Source organism: Lynx canadensis, chromosome B4 (genome assembly GCF_007474595.2).
Source record: "Lynx canadensis isolate LIC74 chromosome B4, mLynCan4.pri.v2, whole genome shotgun sequence".
Lineage (NCBI taxonomy): Eukaryota > Metazoa > Chordata > Mammalia > Carnivora > Felidae > Lynx > Lynx canadensis.
This window is the reverse complement of record NC_044309.1, coordinates 111,644,106-111,662,831: the sequence shown is the minus strand read 5'-3', so window position 1 is coordinate 111,662,831 and position 18,726 is coordinate 111,644,106.

Here is an 18,726-nt window from a genome sequence, read left to right as displayed (position 1 = left end):
TGTTGTAATAGTTCAAAGGGGTCAGCAGACTCTGTTCCATAAATTAAGTCGGGGACCTGGCTGGTGCAGGAATTCTTGTATCTCCATGAAGTGGACTGCAAGGTTGCCCTGTTCATGGTCCTAGTTCTACCATGAAGAGCAGTATGAATCCAGTCCTCTCTGTCTAGGGCAAAGAATGAAGGAGAAGATTGGTAATTTTTTTCTGAGGAATGAAGTGGAACTTGTATACATCATTTGCATCCACTTTTCACCAATGAAAATTTATTCATGTACCTAACACAACACTTTTGCTTAGGAAGCAGTTAAATAGCCTTACAGGACAGCCATGTGGCCAAAGAGAGAAGAGATTGCTAGGGAACAACAAAGAGTTGCACACCTAGAGGTTATGAATCTTTGGGCTCATTCTTAAACTTTTATTTTTCAAAATTGCCAATTGCAGAGGCCAGTTGTTAGTTTTTCTCATTGAGGGAGAGTGCTAGACAGTAAGTACCTCCATCACATCTTGACTGAATAGAAGAAGAAACCACAGCTCATAAGTAAACCATAAATCTTGATACTGTTTTTATTCCTTCTCCATTCTGCATATCCTAAACCAAACAGAAATATGTCTAGTAGGAAACAATTTATCAAGTGCTATAAAATTATTTGGCTAGAAAAAGTGACAGAAATTTCTTGTTCAAAGGCCGATTCTTATCCTGTAGGACTCAATGGGCTTACTCTTATTACATGCTGATCACTGAGACTTCTCCTAGCCCAAATCAAAGAACTAAAGGAGGCTTAGCGCCCATCTGGAGTTAGAAGTGAAAAATTTTAGACACATCAAAATAAATATGTGACACAAACAAAAATCATTGCACTAAACTTAATAGATAAAAATTTTGAGTATTTAACAGGAATAAGAGATACTGTCCTGAAAAGAAGGGAGAAAATAATTTGGGCAGTTGGCTAAATATTTTTTGGAAGGAGAGATGTGTATCAGTATGAATTCAATCATGTTTGCCCTGGCTAGTTCAATCAAGAATGGTACAAAACTTGACAGGAATATTTTCAGGTCATCCAGCTAGAAGAGTCTTATTTACTCTACCTTCAAGTTTTAATTTCTAGCAATATCCATTATGTCATAGTTGTCCTCTATCAACCATGATCCTGGACCTTTAAATGTGTCCTGTACCTCTGGTAGCGAGCTTGCAAAATCCAACTGTTGTCTACTTTTCATGCATCTGATAAGGATCAACCTTAAGTTTACTTTCCGGATCAACTACTTCATGCTTGAGTCTCTGTTCCTTGGTGATGCTCTACAATATTTATTATCTACCTAGATTTTTCTCTCTAGCATACTGGTGCTTGTCTGTAGAAGGCCCAGGCCTGAAGACCTTTCATTTGGCAGGCTACTTGCCATTGAACCATGTTTCTTCTGTCCTTCCTTTCAGTAAAAATGGATCCTGGCAATTTAGGTTCTGCAAAGGCAGAATTGGGAGATGGAGATTAGGGAGCAATCCTGGAGATTTGATGGCAATTAACATTCAATAAACAATTATAGTGTACTTTCTGTGACCACAGTACACTCTCAAGTGATATGAAAAAGCTGCATTCTTAGATGCTTAAGGAAATACAGTCTAATTGGATAGAAAACAACTATTTAAAACACCTACAAAGTGAAATAAATGTTTACCTGGTACTCACAAGAACAATGGAAATAAATTTTCTGTAATTTAAAACAATAACTTCTTCCCACAATTGTGAATAACTAAGCCAGAAATAATTTTGGGACCCGAATGATTCATATAATGTGAATGTCTTACGTTGGATGCACAAATGTATATAGCTTTACAATAGAATTAAATTTTCTACAAGATGTGATTTTCCTTGGACATCCTGTGATCTTCAGACAAAATAATATTTTCCTTACCCCTTTGTTGGCACTATGATAAGTTATAAGTATTATAAACAAATACAATGTGAAATAAAATGTTACATGTGCATAGCAGTTCACTGAAGATGTTGATTTCTGTTCAGTCTTTCTTTAACTTGTTCAAATAATGAAGGCAACATATTAAAGCATGTGCTTGATTTCCATCAAGTTCAGCCTCTACGACCTAACTTGACCCAATCTATCTATGCCCCAATCCCAGGAATTTATGAATGTGTTAGATTACGTGGTAAACTGTGACCTCAAAATAAAGAGATTATCTTTGACAGTCTGAGTGGGTCCAATGTAATTGCCAAGTTCCCTAACTAGAGAAGAGGGAAGCAAATGAGTCAGAATCAGAGAGATAGCATTCTGAGAAAGATAAAACCATTGCAGGTTGTGAAGAAAGAGGGCCATGGGTCAAAGATATGAGAGCAGTCTTTCGTGAAGTCCCCAGAGAAAAACACGTCCCTGTCGATTACACCAGATTTTCACTTTCTACTGATATATATGTGCAATATTTAAATTTTATAATAACCTAAAATCTTTTGTAAGTGATAAAAAAGACAAATTAAAAAAAAAAGAAACATATCCCTGCTAACATCTTGATTTTAACCCAGTGAAACCCATTTTGGATTTCTGACCTCCAAACTGTAAGATAAAATTTTTGATTTTTTTAAGCCATGAAGTTTATGGTAATTTATTATAGCAGCAATATGAAACTAATGTGTAACAGAGTATTAAGGGAATATCCTTTGAAGTTAAATTACCTAGATTTAAATACTGGGTCAGCCATTGTCTAGCTGTGTGACTTGGGAATTACTCAACTCTCCATGCTTCAGTTTTCTCATGTATAAAATAGGATAATAGTTCTTAGGAACTATTTTTCTTGGGAAAAGTCATAGGGCTTTTATAAGAATGAAATAAGCACTTAAAACAGTGCCTGGTACAACTTGCTTTTAACAATGTTTGCTATTTTTAATTGGTTTTTTTAGTGTTTTAATTGTTTTATAATTATTATAAGGTCATTTGGTAAGGCCAGCCAGTTTACTCTCCCCACCTCCTCTCCAGCTTCATCCACAAAGAATTTGAGAAGCCATTCAGAAAATACATATGAAGTCATTAACAGAAGATAAAAAATAAGTAACATCCAAATTCTAATGGAAGCACCAGGTCTTATCCTGAATGATCCCACCCTAACCTATTGTTATGATTGAGCTTGTATGTCAGAGAGACATGTAAACATGCAACCAGGATGCACAAAAAGTGACATGACATTTAGAACAACATACTATAAGGACTATGAGAACTTTCAGCTAGAGAGCTCATGGACAAATTTCAGGGAAGTAGAGGTCATTAGAGTGGGTCTTAGGAAATTATCGGGATTTAAATAAGTGGAGAATGGAAGAGAAGGATATTTATAACAAGAAACAGGCATAAGAATAGGCCCTTACTATAGGATAGTCAACTGAGTACCTCCTTGACATAGATCAACAAGCTTACCCTTTTCTAAACAAAACTGCCCATGTCATACTCCATTCCACCTCTCAGATATCTTCCCAAATGTATGCCCAGTTATACAGACTGTCTCTCATTTAAATTCCTGTTCACTCTCCCCAGATGTATATAAATATTTCTTCAGCTACAAGGCTTCCTGTTGAGTCCTGCTCCTCCTTAGGCATGCTTGCCTTAGAAGATTGAATACTTGTCCACCTAGAGAAATCAATCAACTTTGCTATATCCCTCAGCTCAGGAAAGTAGACTGCCTCAAACCCTGTAGTAAAGTCCCTTCAGCCATAATTTTCCAACCTTTCAAATATAATTCTTATAAAAGAAGTGGCAACATCTTTCTAGACTTAGTAGTTGTGATAAAATATAGCCCTGTCCAAATTGCTGAGATCTCTTCTTAAATGTGAAAGAATGGCTTCTGAATGCAGAAATCTTGATCCTTTAAACTTTAAAAAATTAACTATAATAAATTTTGACTGCCTGACATCTGGAATATGGAATATGAATTACCTACCTTCCAAATATTAGGCCTTCTGTTTGGTAGTTGAATTAAGTATAGCCTGTTTTCAGATAATTTCAGAGTGATCAGTCTGAGGTCTGTAACACCTATAATAAGAAGATGTGAAACATTTAAACTTAGCCCTTAAATGAGCTAGAAGTGGTGGATCTTAATGTTTGTTTTACTCTTGCCAGGGAGAAAGGAACACACACACACACACACACACACACACACACACACAGAGTAATTTCAGAAGGTTGTACCTTAGATATAGAATTAGATATAGCATAGGTATAGAATTAAAAATACAAAAATTAGAAAACTGGAAAACCATTCACCCTTACACACACACACCACACACACACCACACACACACACACACACACATCATGACCTCTTAGTCTCATAGTGAGATAAAACTATAAACAGAGCAGACAGGTGCCAGATCAGAGCTAGGACAAGTAGGAACAAGTATGAATATTGGAGAAAGGTACCTTTGAGGTACTAGGGAACCAATTTTTTTTTCAGAACAGGTGATAATTGACTATTTTTGTGGAAGGAGGGAGGATGGTTGGCCCTTCATATTTTCCCCTCTGACCATAAGGAGGAGAGAACTTTATGCCCGAACCTGTCTTTCTTTAGCCATGTCTTGTCAACTGTATAAGAAAGGAGCTATTAACTTTATTAGTCAAATCCCAGAGTATTCACTGGAACCTGCTTTCTAGTGGGGCAGTTCTTGAGTTATAAAAAGCATAAGGCCATGCTCATAGCCTACTCTTCCATTTCCTTCCTTTCACTTCCTGCTCCTATGAGGTAAGCATGGGGACATAGCTACTCTCATCCAAATGCTACTCTAATGCTTCAGATATTCTAGATTCCAAACATGCAGTCAGAAACCCCTTTTATCCTAGATCTGAATCATATGCTATATAACACAGCTCACCAGAGATGATGTGCAATGGGGACAATAGAGGGTACTTTCCCAGCAATCAAAATAATCATATTTCCTCATTTGCCTATAATTCCTTGTTCCCTCACTTTCTAATAAGGAACTTCAAGGAGGAGGATGAGTGGGTGTTTGGATTCAGAGACCAAAACCACCCAAAATTCCATTGTCAAAAACAGCTTGAGCTGTCTTAAATGATAAGTGGGATTTTCTAAGCAAGGGGTAGGAGGTGGGGGTGGGAGGTTGCTGGAACAGGCAGCATAAGGAGAGCATTTGAGAGCAGAGCAAATAGCATCAGCAAAACTGTGCTATAACTGTGGTTATAAGAGTGCATGGAGGAAAATCAAAGATTATAAAGCTGGATAGGTCTGGGTGCAGGTCCAGGAAAACCCAATTGTTATGCTAATATGTTTGAATTTTATTCTGCAGGCTATAGGAAGCAATTGAGGGAATTCAAAACAAGAATAACATACTTAAAGTGGTCTCTAGGAAAATGGTCTTTGAGGTAGTATGGATAATCAATAGGAGAAAAATGAGAGCAGCTAGGAAATAATAGTGATAATCTAGCTAAAATATAGCAATGGGGCTGTGTCCCCCCAAAAGTCATATGTTGGAGCCCTAATGCCTAATGTGATGGTATTTGAAGATGAGGTCTTTGGGAGGAAATTGACTCATGAAAACGGACACGAGAGAGATGTTTTCTCTGCTCTGTGAGGATACCACAAGAAGGTAACTGTCTGCAACCCAGACGGAGAGTTCTCACCAGGAACTAAATCAGCCAGAATCTTGGACTTACCAGCTTCCATAACTGTGAGAGATAAATTTCTGTTGTTTAAGCCACCAGTCTATGGTACTTGTTCTAGCAGCCAGAGCAGACTAAGACAAGTGGCAAGGGAGGGAAGGATGAAACTATTTGAGTATCTAATGTGGGATTGAGACCACTCACCTAGGTACTTTGTACCCATTCACTTTTTATTCCTCCAAATAACTGTGAGGATAGAATTATGATCTCATTTTGCCATAAAATGAGAGAGGATTACAACCCATGTCTGCTTCATTTCAACTCTTATTCTCTTTTTACACCGAACTATCTTTCATGACAGAGGGAATGAGAAATAATATAGACAAAAGAGAAACTGGGAAGTCAAATAATGGAAAAACTAATTCGATGCAGTAGAGAAAGGAAGATTAGGAAGAAGCCATTTTGTATGTAATTGATACAATAAAGTGAATGTAGGTTCTCATGGAAAAAACAAGTGGATATGCCCAGTGTAGTTGAATGTTCTCATAGAGACCAGCAGAGTGGCCTATGCTAGCCCATCTGCACCACACAGAATGACATTTTCCAAGGAAAAGCAGATAGAATGAGATGAAAATAAGAGTATGCCTCTTGAGGACCACTTAGGAGACCGAAGCCACACCAGTTATTTGTTTGTTTGTTTTAGTTTGTTTAACAGAGAGGGGTTAATATCAAATTCTTAAATTAGAATTAAAGAACTAAAAATATAGAAATGGTAAAGGTAACATGAAGGTAACAACAGCACGAAGCAGCTAATAGCCCCAGGGCTGGAGAATAGGAGAAGTGGGGATTATTAAAACTTAGAAGCTTCAAGAAGGGGTCCTGAGGAACTGCTTCTCAGACCCCTGAAAAGGGGTATGTTGAGTCTCCTCAAGACCACCCTCACCTTCGATTCACTGAAAGGATTCACAGGCTCAGAAACTGTTATACTCAGGGTTATGATTTATGAGAGCAAAACATACAGATTAAAATCAGCAAAGGAAAAGATGCATGGGAGTAGTCCCCAAGAAACAGGGCATGTTTCCAGGTCTCCCCTCTGAGTGGAGTCACACAGATGTACTCAATTCTCCCATCAGTGATATGTGACAACATTGAACACATCTGTAAAGTATTGACAACTGGAGAAACTCACCCCAGCCATGGGGTTATCAGGTTATTGGTTATTGGGTTTTATTGGATAGGGGGGCAGGAGGTTGGTAGGTTGAGTAATGCTGCCTAAAGAGTTATGTCCAAGTCCTAATTCTTGGTACTTGTGAATATGACCTTTTTTGGAAATAGGGTCTTTGTGGATGTAATTAAGTCATGGCTCCCAAGACAATGTCATACTGGAATTGGGATAGGTCCTAAACAAAATGACTGGTGTCATTCTAAGGAGAGAAGGAGACCAGAAACAAAGGGAAGAAGGTCATGTGAAGACAGAGGCAGAGACTGGAGTTAACACTGCCACAAACCAAGGAATTCCAGGAACCACCAGGAGTTGGGCGAGATGAGGCAGAATTCTTCCCTAGAGCTTTTGGAAGGAGAATAGCCCTGTCAACACCTTGATTTCCGACTTCGGGCCTCCAGAACTGTGAGAGAATCAATTTCTGTTGTTTTAAACCACCCAGATTGAGGTAATTGTTTTCAACAGCCTCAGGAAACTAATAGATTTTGGCACCAAGAAGTAGGGTGCTGCTGTGCCAAATACCTGAATGTGGAAGTGGCTTTGGAATATGGTAATGGATAAAGTCTGGAAGAATTTTGAGGTACATGGTTTAAAGAGCCAACACTGCTTCGAAGAGAAAATTGGTGGAAGTAGGTATATTAAAGTGATTTGGTGAGAGTTCAGAAAGAAGTAAGGAGCATATAAAGCTTTTACTCTGTTGAAAGAAAACATACATGATCATGAACATAATGTTGCTAGAAATGTGAACATCATAGGTGTTTCTGGTGAGATCTTAGAAGGAAATGAGGAACATGGTTGGAAACTAAAGGAAAGATGCTTCCTGTTTACAAAGTTTTAAAAAATATAGCTGAATGGTGTTCTGCTGTTGTGTGGAAAGCAGAACTGAGAAGCAAGTAACTTGGATATTTAGCTGAGTAAATGTCCAACAAAGTATTGAAGACACAGCCTGGTTCTTCCTTGGTGCTTACAGTAAAATTCAGGAGGGAAAAGATACATCGAGGAAAGAACTGCTAAGCAAAAAGGAACCAGCGCTTGATTTGGAAAATTCTCAGTCTGTCCAGATTGCAAAGTGTGCTCTGGAGACAGAATCAAGGGTGTGGCTGGACACACTTCTACCAAAGAGATGAGGCATGTGACTCATGGATGCAATCAACCAACTGAACAGAAACCAGGAAGAGGTGGGGTTATCTAGAAAAGATCTGTGGAGGAACTTCTTGTCTAATGGCATAAATCCCCTGCTACACATGGGAGAGCCACAGGATTTTGAGAATACTGTATCACCCAAAACACTTTCAGCTTGGAATGAAGGGGACAGAACTGAAATGAAACGAAGAGATGTTATCAGATTTCCAGAATTCTACAGGGGAAACAAGTTGACAACCCTCCTCAGTGGCAAATCTGTGCTATCCTTCAAGAAAAAAACAGTAGGGTGACTCAAAGGACAAGGTCACCATCAGTGAAGGGTGCTGCCACGGACCTGAAGAGCAGAGTTAACCTTTTCCTACAGAAGGGGATGTTGCTTGGTTACTGCTGGTGTCTTGAACCCAGAGAAGAGTTTCAGACCTCTGAAGAGAGGGCAAGAGTCAGTTGATGTTAGAATCCCAAAGGGGCATATGTAGGCTACTGTGTTAGTTTCTATTGCTATGTAACAAATTTAGCAGCTTAAATCAGTACCCATTTATTAGCTTATAGTTCTGTAGGTCAGACATATATGCTCCGAAAGCTGCAGATGAGGTATTGGCCACAACCACTGTCCCATCTGAGGTTCAGGGTTGCCTTTCAAGTTCATTGGTTGCTTGCAGAATTCATTTTCTTGCAGTCAGAGACTGATCCCTGTCCCCTTGCTGGCTGTCAACTGGAAGCCATTCTCAGGTCCAAAGGACTGCCCTTATTCTTTGCCACGTGGTCCCTTTCATTTTCAAAAGCACAGCAAAGAATCACTGTTGCATTGAACCTTTCCTGAGTTACTAATCTCTCTTGTCCAGGAAAGACCATATCCTTCCTTTTTAGCAGCTTGCCTGATTAAGCCAGGCCCACCAACAGTAATTTCCCTATCTTAAGGGAAACTGATTGGGGATCTTAATTGCGTTTATAAAAGCCCTTCCTGGTAGCATCTAGATTGGTGTTTGTTTGAATAACTGGGAGAAAGTGTATGTACCTCAAGGGCTAGAAATTTAAGGGCCACCTTACAATTCTGCCTACCACACTGAAAGTGTTAGAATAACTGTAAATGCTACTATTTGAAAGAACCACCACTGCTAGATGAAGAAGGTATATTGCTTGGAGACCCTGAGAAGAACAAGAAAACAGAAAGCAAACAGGCAGAAAAATCAAACTGAAAGAAGCAGCCTTCCAACCAACCTACCTCCAGCCTTCCAACCTCCCCGAGGGGCCCCTACTGGCAGAGCCTATCATGTATCCCCTGGCAAAGGGGAAAATAAATGTGGCTTGCAGTGTCCTGACCGCAGCAGGATAGAGTAGGATAGGTTTGAGAGGCAATAGTTTAATAGTTTAAGAACTCCCAGATGGTACTCCAGGGGCAATCAGCATTATTGGTCAGGTTGGAGAGGGGACGCCAGACAGGAGGGCAGGATGTGCATGACTTGGGTGTGAGACGAGAGTTCATGAAAGTGTCAAAGGAACATCCAGAGAGCTAGAGCAAGAACCAAGACGATTGGAGGAATCACTATTCCACAAACATAATCCAGTAATTCTGTTGATCTAGATGTGTTATTTCATCTATTTTTCAAGTTGCATAATGATCTAAAGTAACCCTAATTATCATATAAAAATAGAAATAATTTGGAATGTTTCCTTAGATTTTCCACACAACTTCAAGCTATGAGGATAATGTGTTAGCTGACGTTTCTGTGTGAAACACTCAAATGACACTTATATCCTCTGAACGATCTGGACAAAACTAAAGGGGAATATAAAAAGTTGTGACAAAGATAAAAAGCCACTAGAAGCAGAAAGAAATGTTCATTCCCGAATTCATTAGAGAGTAATGGAGCACACTTTTTTGGAGCATGACAAATTGCCTTTAATTTGTTATTTTATATAACAGTTTAAAGCAATAGTTTTTGAAGTACAGATGAATTGTAATTTACAGAGGTTAATATACTTCCAGAAAACAGTCAAAGCAGACAGAGAAGATGTGAGAAGGAAATTGAGAGACATAGGAATCTATCACGGGAAGATTTAGTATTTCTACTTGTTCAATTTTTTAATTATATGCTTAAATAGCCTATAATAAAAGCACAAAAGTAAGAAAAAGCTTTGCAGAGCTTACTTTTAGTATATGTGCTGCCGATGCAAACACTGCAGAGCTTACTTTTAATTCCAGGAATTAAATTTTACAATGTACATATCATGATGGTGTCACATTTACCTGGAACTTAGTAAATTCCTATTCTCAGGAACTTTTGGACACATGCAAGTAGAAACTCACATTTATATTCACTTAATTCTCTCTACTTCTACATTGAAAAGAGAGATGATTTTATAAGGTAGCAATGTGATGTGTGATTATTTAATCTGCCCTGCCAGGGTCAAATGCTATGGGGGTTGAAACCCACCATAAAATGGCTGATTGGAAAGAAAACTGTTAGAAGCAAAGTCAACAGTAAAATGAGCAACAGACTAATCAATAATATGATTAACATCCTAGATTTCTAGTAGATTGTTAGAAAATAAGAAATTAAAAATTATCATACTGCATCTCTGATCTGACTGGCCCCCCACACTACCCCCTGACCCCTGCATAAGGTTGCTTCCCTTTACAACAGGAATTAATGGGTCCCAGCCGCGGTAGCACCCCTAGTCTTTCTAAATACATCTCAGTTTTTACATCTGCCTTTAAAATGCCTAGAACACTCCCTAAATTCAGAGCTCTATGTAAATGTCACTTCTATGCATAGTACTTGCTTGATAATCCTAGATAAAACTGTTGCCTCCCAACTGTGCCCACCATCATTTTTTATTTCTTCACCTGCTTTATTTTTCTTCATGGGAGTATTTACTACCCAACCCATTGCAGAGATTTGTTTTCTCATCTATCTTTCTCTTCACTCTAAAATGAAAGGTCTGAGAGGGTAAAAACTTTTCATGTTTAGCTTATTATTATATCCTTAGAACCTAAAAACAAAAGCCTGGCCTTGAGAAGTCTCTGAATAAATATTTGTTGAAAATTGTCTACCTAATCTCATCATTATGATTTTGGTCCCTTTCAGTCTTTATATTTCCCCAGGACCAAATTTAATGTCTTGATAACTATAACAAGGATAACTCACACTCATGAAGTTCTTGCTGTGGACAAAGCATTTGGTGAAGCACTTTGTAAATCTCACTCCCTGTCAAGTTTGTACTAATATCCCCATTGTATAGATAAGAAAATGCTGCCAGAGAGATGGATTCACTTGCCCGCATAATTCCAACTTGCACAAGACCAACTCACTTTAGTTCTGTCTAGTTCTCCCCACTTACTTTGGACACTCTTGTAGCTGCATTGACTTCTATAGTAAACATGTACAAATTCTGGCCATTTCCATGTGTTCTTTAAGGCTACCTCCTACCCTAACAGGCCTAATTCCTCTATGGCACTTTGTGTGATTTGAAAGGAAGCACCCTCTCGCTAGGCTGACCCAATTAGAGAAGAGCCTCCACTGGGCAGCCCAGCCCTAGAAGCAGAAGATACCTCTGTGCGAAGGAAAGTTTCATGGATGGACTCAGAAGGGTATTATGCTAAGTCAAATAAGGCAGACAAAGAAAGACAAATGCCATATGAATTTCACTTACATGTGGGATCTTAAAAAAACAAAACAGATGAACAATAAAAACAAAAACAGACCTCATAAATACAGAAAAACAGACTGGTGGTTGTGAGAGGGGAGGGGTGTGGGGGCATGCGCAAAATAGGTGAAGGGGATTAAGATGTACAGTCTTCCAACTATAAAATAAATAAGTCACAGGGGTGAAAAGTACAGCATAGGGAATATAGTCAATAATATTCTAATAATGTATGGTGACAGACGGTTACTAAACTTATTGCAAGGGGAGCAATCATGTAATGTATAGAATTGTTGAATCACTATATCATACACCTGAAATTGATACAACATTATATGTCAACTAAACTTCAGTTAAGGAGAAAAAAAGATTCCTCTTTTCTCCAGGCTGACCTAACTGCTCTCCAAGAAACATGGCCTGGTTAACAAACATGGCTTAGTTAGTGGCACCTGAGTTAGATCTCAGCACCCACCCGCCTCTAGGACTGATGCCTATTTGTACATGGCAGAGATTTACAGCTTGCCATCATCTCCCTTCTCCCCTTGCTTACTCTGCTGTCCTACGTTTACCTTTCTGGGGTTTTTTTCTTGACCACTCTAAGCATGCTCCCACCTCAGGGGCTGTGCATTTGCTTCTTCCTTTGCTTAGGACATTTCTTTCCCCAGATATTCTTGTAACCCACTGGGCTGTGTACAAATGCTACTTCTCAAAAAAGCTCTGACTGCCCTATATTAAAGTTATAAAACAATTATTTTTTGCTTTATGCTGCTAAAGTTTTCTTCATATCAGTCGCCACTATTGATATTATACATGAGGTATACATTTATTTTATTATTTTGCAAGAGCCATCCCCATATTGTTTCATATGCAAGGACCCAGTTCCACAATTTTCTTTCTGAACTGGAGTTAACTTATCTATATGGTTGTCTGTGACATGATTTGGCCTTCAATCGTTGCAAATACATCATCTGTGTTGTAAGTTGACCTCCGTCCTTTACTCATTAACCTAGGACCGTTGAAATAAAGCAAATACTGGGCCTTGGGATCATAAATGTAATGTGGTTTAAATACAAGACAGATATGCCACATATTATAGAATATGCTTATATTAATTTAATATCAATATAGAAACAAAATTTAAAGATGCTGGTCAATAGTTTTTGAAACCTCTACTTCCATAAGTCTCTCAACAAAAAATATAGACCACACTTTGAAAAATGCTATTTTTCAATGTTTTTTATGAAGAATGAGAAAGCAAATGACTAGAACATAGTTAGTGAATAGTGAATGGTGAGTCCTTGAACTTTGTTCTCTGTAGACCCATATGTCCACACCACCCACACCCCCCACAAGTCATAATATATACTTACATTTCATTTATCACAGAGTGTATTTCAAGAAAGCCTGGCAATTTGCCTAAATAATAACAAGCTATGAATTAAAATAAATGAATAAAAACAGAGATGTCATTAAGCTCATATTTTTATTTCTTAGTAATTTATCTAAAGTTGCCATTCTATAGTTTTCAGTTAGTCAATTGCTGTCTTTAGTTGATTGCTTCTAGGTTTTTCTAGTGAGAACACAAAAATAGGTCATTTGGAATGTCATTAAATCCATTCCTTATTTCTTATATAATAGAGGAAGGGCTTTTAAATTTAGTTCAAAATAATTTAAACAAAAGCTAAGAAAATATCTGAAAAATTATCGTTTGCATAGTATATACTTGTATCCAGTGTCCCTTAAAAAAATAAAAACTCATTTTCACCATTTTATAACTACGACAAATGTGATTAATAATCTTTTTATTTTAGATATGATATATGCCCTTTCTATGGCTTTAAATTTGGGGAAAAATATGCAGATTAAAACATTTGAGGAAGTTTCTAGAAAAATAGCAAGTATACTTAAGAACTCAAAAATGTTTTGCAGCTGGTTATGGACATTTAAATGACATTATTTCTCATGTTTTCTGCAATCAAAATATCTTTGATTAGATGGAGTCTGAAATAAATGCCAGTTAGTCAATACTTCCAGGATCTTTTAATTATTAGAACTAAAATGAGTTTATGACCTCTGGTGCATCTAGTATAGGCTTTGTAATTCTCTCCAGTTTTTGCTATAATTCTAAGGCATTTGCAAACTACAAACATGAATTTAAAGAGGTAGCTCGGGGGAAAAGAAAAGAGAAAAAAAGGAAAGAAGCAGGGGGCACCTTGGTGGCTCAGTTGGTTAAGTATAGGCTTCAGCTCAGGTCATGATCTCACAGTTGTGAGTTCGAGCCCTGCATCGTCCCTCTGTGCTGACAGCTCAGAGCCTGGAGTCTGCTTTGGATTCTGGTGTCCTCCCTCTCTCTCATCTTGCCCCTCCCTCACTTATGCTTCTGTCCTTTCTCTGTCTCTCAAAATAAATAACATTGAAAAAAAATTTTTTAAAGAAAGCAAAGTTCACAGTAGAATATAATTACCAAATTTTCATTTATCTGTTAAATTAAAATATATTCTCCTACCTTCAATTATTACCACCAAAACTCTGTGAGAATTTTCCCTTTGCACATAAAGTAGATATCCCATTACAATATCATTCTTGTCATGATAGTAAAGCCAAACTTCGAATTCTGTCTGACCAGAATTGAAATCTATTATAGCACATATTGTACAGGAACGAGACAAATACCTAGGGGTGAAAAATAGAAGTCTTGGATTCTGTACTGCAGATATAAATCAAACCAGATATTTATCTCTTCTTTAGCAAGAATAATAAAACCTTTGGTTTCTGATTGAAAAGGTAAATTAGAGCTGCATTCCATTCCTCCACACAGCCAGTAAATAAAACTCTTATTTTAATTATTAAGGATTATACATGTTTTATATTTAATTATATTAAATATATATTACTTGATATTTTTATCTGTTACCGATATTATATATTTACATATATGTATTTTGTAGTTACATCTATATTCATTTCTGTAACATAAGATAAGATACTCAAAAACACAGTGGTTTAAGTATGACAGGTATTTATTTCAACCTCACATGGTAGTCCAGAGATGTGCAGAGCTGTTAGAATAGCTTAGTGCCACAGAGTTACTCAGGGACACAGCCCCTCTGTGTTGTGGCTCCACCATCATCATGGACATTGTCTTTACTTGCAAAGTAGAAGCTGACCACCTCCACATTCCTATTCTATGGGAATGTGAAGGGAAGGGAAAAAAGAAGGCCCAGGAGAAAAGTCCCATTTCCTTTAAGCAGATTAACTTGGACTTGTAGGCATCATTTTCACGTGCACATACTAAATGCAGCCACAAGCCTCACCTATTTGCAAAGCAGACTAAGAAATGTCTGTAGCTAGGTGACCCTGTGTCCATTACAACTCCAAGGATTCTATTACCAAATATCTACCATGTGTGCATCTATATTCCAAATCAAACTCAAGAATTAGCCAGTGAGATGGAATAAGAGCTTCAGCCACCTGGAAAAATATAACCAGTTTTGAATAAATTCTATACTAAATCCAGAAAGTATAGATTTCATTCTAAAACATGTCTTAAAGTTTTAAACTGCAAGTAAGAAAAGAAATGTTGAGTGTGAGGACATGAAATCTGTGAGGCACCAGACCATTCATTCAAGCTGATTTTATGGAGCAGCATGGCAGAGTGGAAATAGCTTTGAATTTTTTCTTGTCTGAAACATGCAGCACCAACAGTGTGGGATTTTGTGAGGGTAACTAGAACTTACCTACAAACTACATGAGTATATGTATAACATATATTTATCCCACACAAGGCCTGGTGTATACCAGGAATCTCATGAATGATGAAGACCTGCATTCATGATACTTTAAACGAACATTTATTTAAGAATTGCATTACCGGGGTGCCTGGGTGGCTCAGTTGGTTGAGCGTCCGACTTCGGCTCGGGTCATGATCTCTTGGTTTGTGAGTTTGAGCCCCGCTTTGGGCTCTGTGCTGACAGCTCAGAGCCTGGAGCCTGCTTCAGATTCTGTGTCTCCCTCTCTCTGCCCCTTGCCTACTCACACTCTGTCTCTATCTCTCAAAAATAAATAAACATTAAAAAATTTTTTTTAATTAAAAAAAAAAGGGTTTCATTACCAGTCATTGGTATTTAGTGATGAAGCACAGACAAAACAAACATCTCAATCCTCAAGGAGAACTCAGATAATTTAGGGAGAGGGCAACTTTAGGGATAAAGCTAATCAGGAAGACAAATAATTTTAATAAAATGGAAAAAAATTGCAATAAATTTAAGCTCATGATGCCATGTGGTCTCAAAGGAAAGTAACTACTCACAAAAATTGTATTGGGGGGGGTTGTAAATTCCACCAGCTCTATCAGTACCATACTTTTAAAATACTTACTTGAATTTTTTAATTTTGACATTTATAGTGAGAAAGTAAAAGTACTAATATTAGTGGTAATATAATTGAATCAGAGATTCAAAGAATCAAGCAAGTGATCAAGATCACTAAAGGTCAGCATTAATCAGACATTCATTGTGCCATATTAGTTTACTCTGTGCTAACTATAAAAGAAAATTTAAAAATATATATAAAATACATGTTATATAATTAAATGCTGGATAAAGCATCAAAAATAGTGGCTAAAACATGACTTCTCACAGTGGAGGACAAACAGATGTGGTCCAAAAATGGAAGTCATAATGGAGAAAATGAAGAAAAATTAAATTGATAGAAATCAGCATTAAAATATCCCTATTTTATAAAATAGAAAGAAGTAGTTCACAGTTTCATAGAAATTTATTACAAACACAGCATATCACTGATTCTCTATATCAAAAAGTAAAGGCTTATATTCAACATCTCCTGCCCAGATTTTCAGAAGTTAATAAACCACTCTTGAATCAGCATCAAAATCAACATCTCTATCTGCTGCAAAAGTTCCTTCTAAATTCCTTGCAAAATCATCATCCGTAAATCTGCCATACACTGAAATCAGTTTCTTCTATCTACTAAGAAAGCTAAGGGAAGTAACGTTAACTTTAAAGAATTTTTCAAGAAAGCTAAAAGAACTGTACCTTGTGGTCTAAACCACAGGGTAAAAAGTTATTTTGACAACAATTTCCACTGTGATATTCAGCTTTTAGTCTACTTGTTGTATTAAAATAACACATCAATTATATAATATTCAGTACTTAAACAACCATGGATCACAATAACTAGTTATTCATTCATCGTAAATTAACTGTTGGGAAATGGAAGAGCCCTTACTGCTCAATTCTTGTATATTTTACTTTTTAAAAAAAATTTTTAATGTTTATTTATTTTTTTGAGAGAGACAGAGAATGAGTGGGGGAGGGGCAGAGAGAGAGGGAGACACAGAATCCAAAACAGGCTCCAGGCTCTGAGCTGCCAGCACAGAACCCGACACGGGGCTTGAACTCACAAACCACAAGATCATGACCCGAGCCAAAGTCGGACACTTAAGTCACCCAGGCACCCCTTGTATATTTTACGTTTATAGATTTTTTTTACATTAAAAAGAAATATTTTCTATGAATGTACATAAGTATATCTATGATGAATAATTATTGAGTCCTAGGTGGACCAGCATTAGATATTCACTGGCATTAGACCCCATGGATAAAGGGATAAATCTTGTAGACAAAGTTCCAGCTTTCATGGAATTAAGAGTGGTAATGCGAGATAATCAAGAAACAATGAAACTTAGAATATGCAGAACTGACATCCACATGGCTGAGCAGTCCCAGCTCCATCCAGGCCAAAATCCTATGTGCAGTCTTTCAGGTCCACTGCAGACAATTAACCCACAGGTACCACAGCGGTAAGCCACCCCCTGGACATCAGACTTGGTACAGACACTGTCCTTGCAGTTTCTAGATGGAGTCGCAGTAGAATAGAGTAGTAGAATTCAGACTCTGTATATATCTGCATTCCTAGTCCAGGAGCCCTCCATTCCACAGCCTCCTTAATTGAGGCACTTACAACCTCACCTTATTTGGAGACCTGGAAGACACTTTTCTTCACTGTGACTCAGTCTTCAGTACTTCCCTTCCTTCTCTCCTTGCTCTCCTCCACAGTGAGATGACCCTCTCCCACCCTTCTCCCCTTACTCCTTCTGACACTGCTCTTTGTAAGCAAATGGAATAAAGGGGAACTGGCATTTTAGTCTCTTGCTTATACCATCACCATTCAGTGGTTAAAATTTTGGTTGTTACTTCCATTTTGGCTATCTTAACCAACCACCTAAACACCTGGCAACTCATCTCTTACGCTTAGCTCCTGAGAGCTTGATGCTTTGTTGGTACTGACCCTGTACATGTCTTAAGGAATCTCATCTTTAGAACCACTACTGAGAAGTAAATTAGGCACATCCAGGTTACATCACTCCACCCAAGTCACCCAGCCCAGCCACAAGAGTTTGGGCCAGGGTATGATACCAGGCAGGCAGGCTCCAGGGCCATCACTCTGAATGGTTAAACTCCACATATACAGCCATTCCAGAGAGTGATGGGGCCATGAAAAATACATAACAAGAAGCAAACCAATTACATAGAGAGGCCAGGAAGGGCTCTCTGAACATGTGACTATTGTCTAACAAATGAATAACATGAAAGAACTAAGGCTGAAAAGATAGGGGGGGAAGAATGTTCCAGGTACAAAAGTCCATAAAGCCAGAACAACCCTGGTGTGTTCCAGGTACTGAAGGGCAGGCAGATGTGGCTGGAGCCTAGGAGCACACAGTTGGGGTTAGAGACAATTTGGGAGGGATGGAAGTTCAGTGATAATAGAGGGGGCCCTGATGGCCATGAACAAGCTTGGCTTTTATTCTAAGTGTAGTGGGAAGTTGTTGGTGAGTTTGAACAAAGGGTGCCATATGATATCTATTTTAAAAATTTGCACTGCCTGCTGTGAGGAAATATTGAGTAGAGAAAAAGTGAGAAGTAGGGACATCAATGATATTGGGAAGAGGAGAAGGGAATCTGTACATTTTAGGCAGCAGAAATGCAATGTGGCAAAGGCAGAAAGCTGAGGAAAAGTATGGGGAATGAAGAGGGTACAAATCCTAAACAATGGCTAATTTACTGGGTGCAAGTTTGGTAAGTGACTAGTG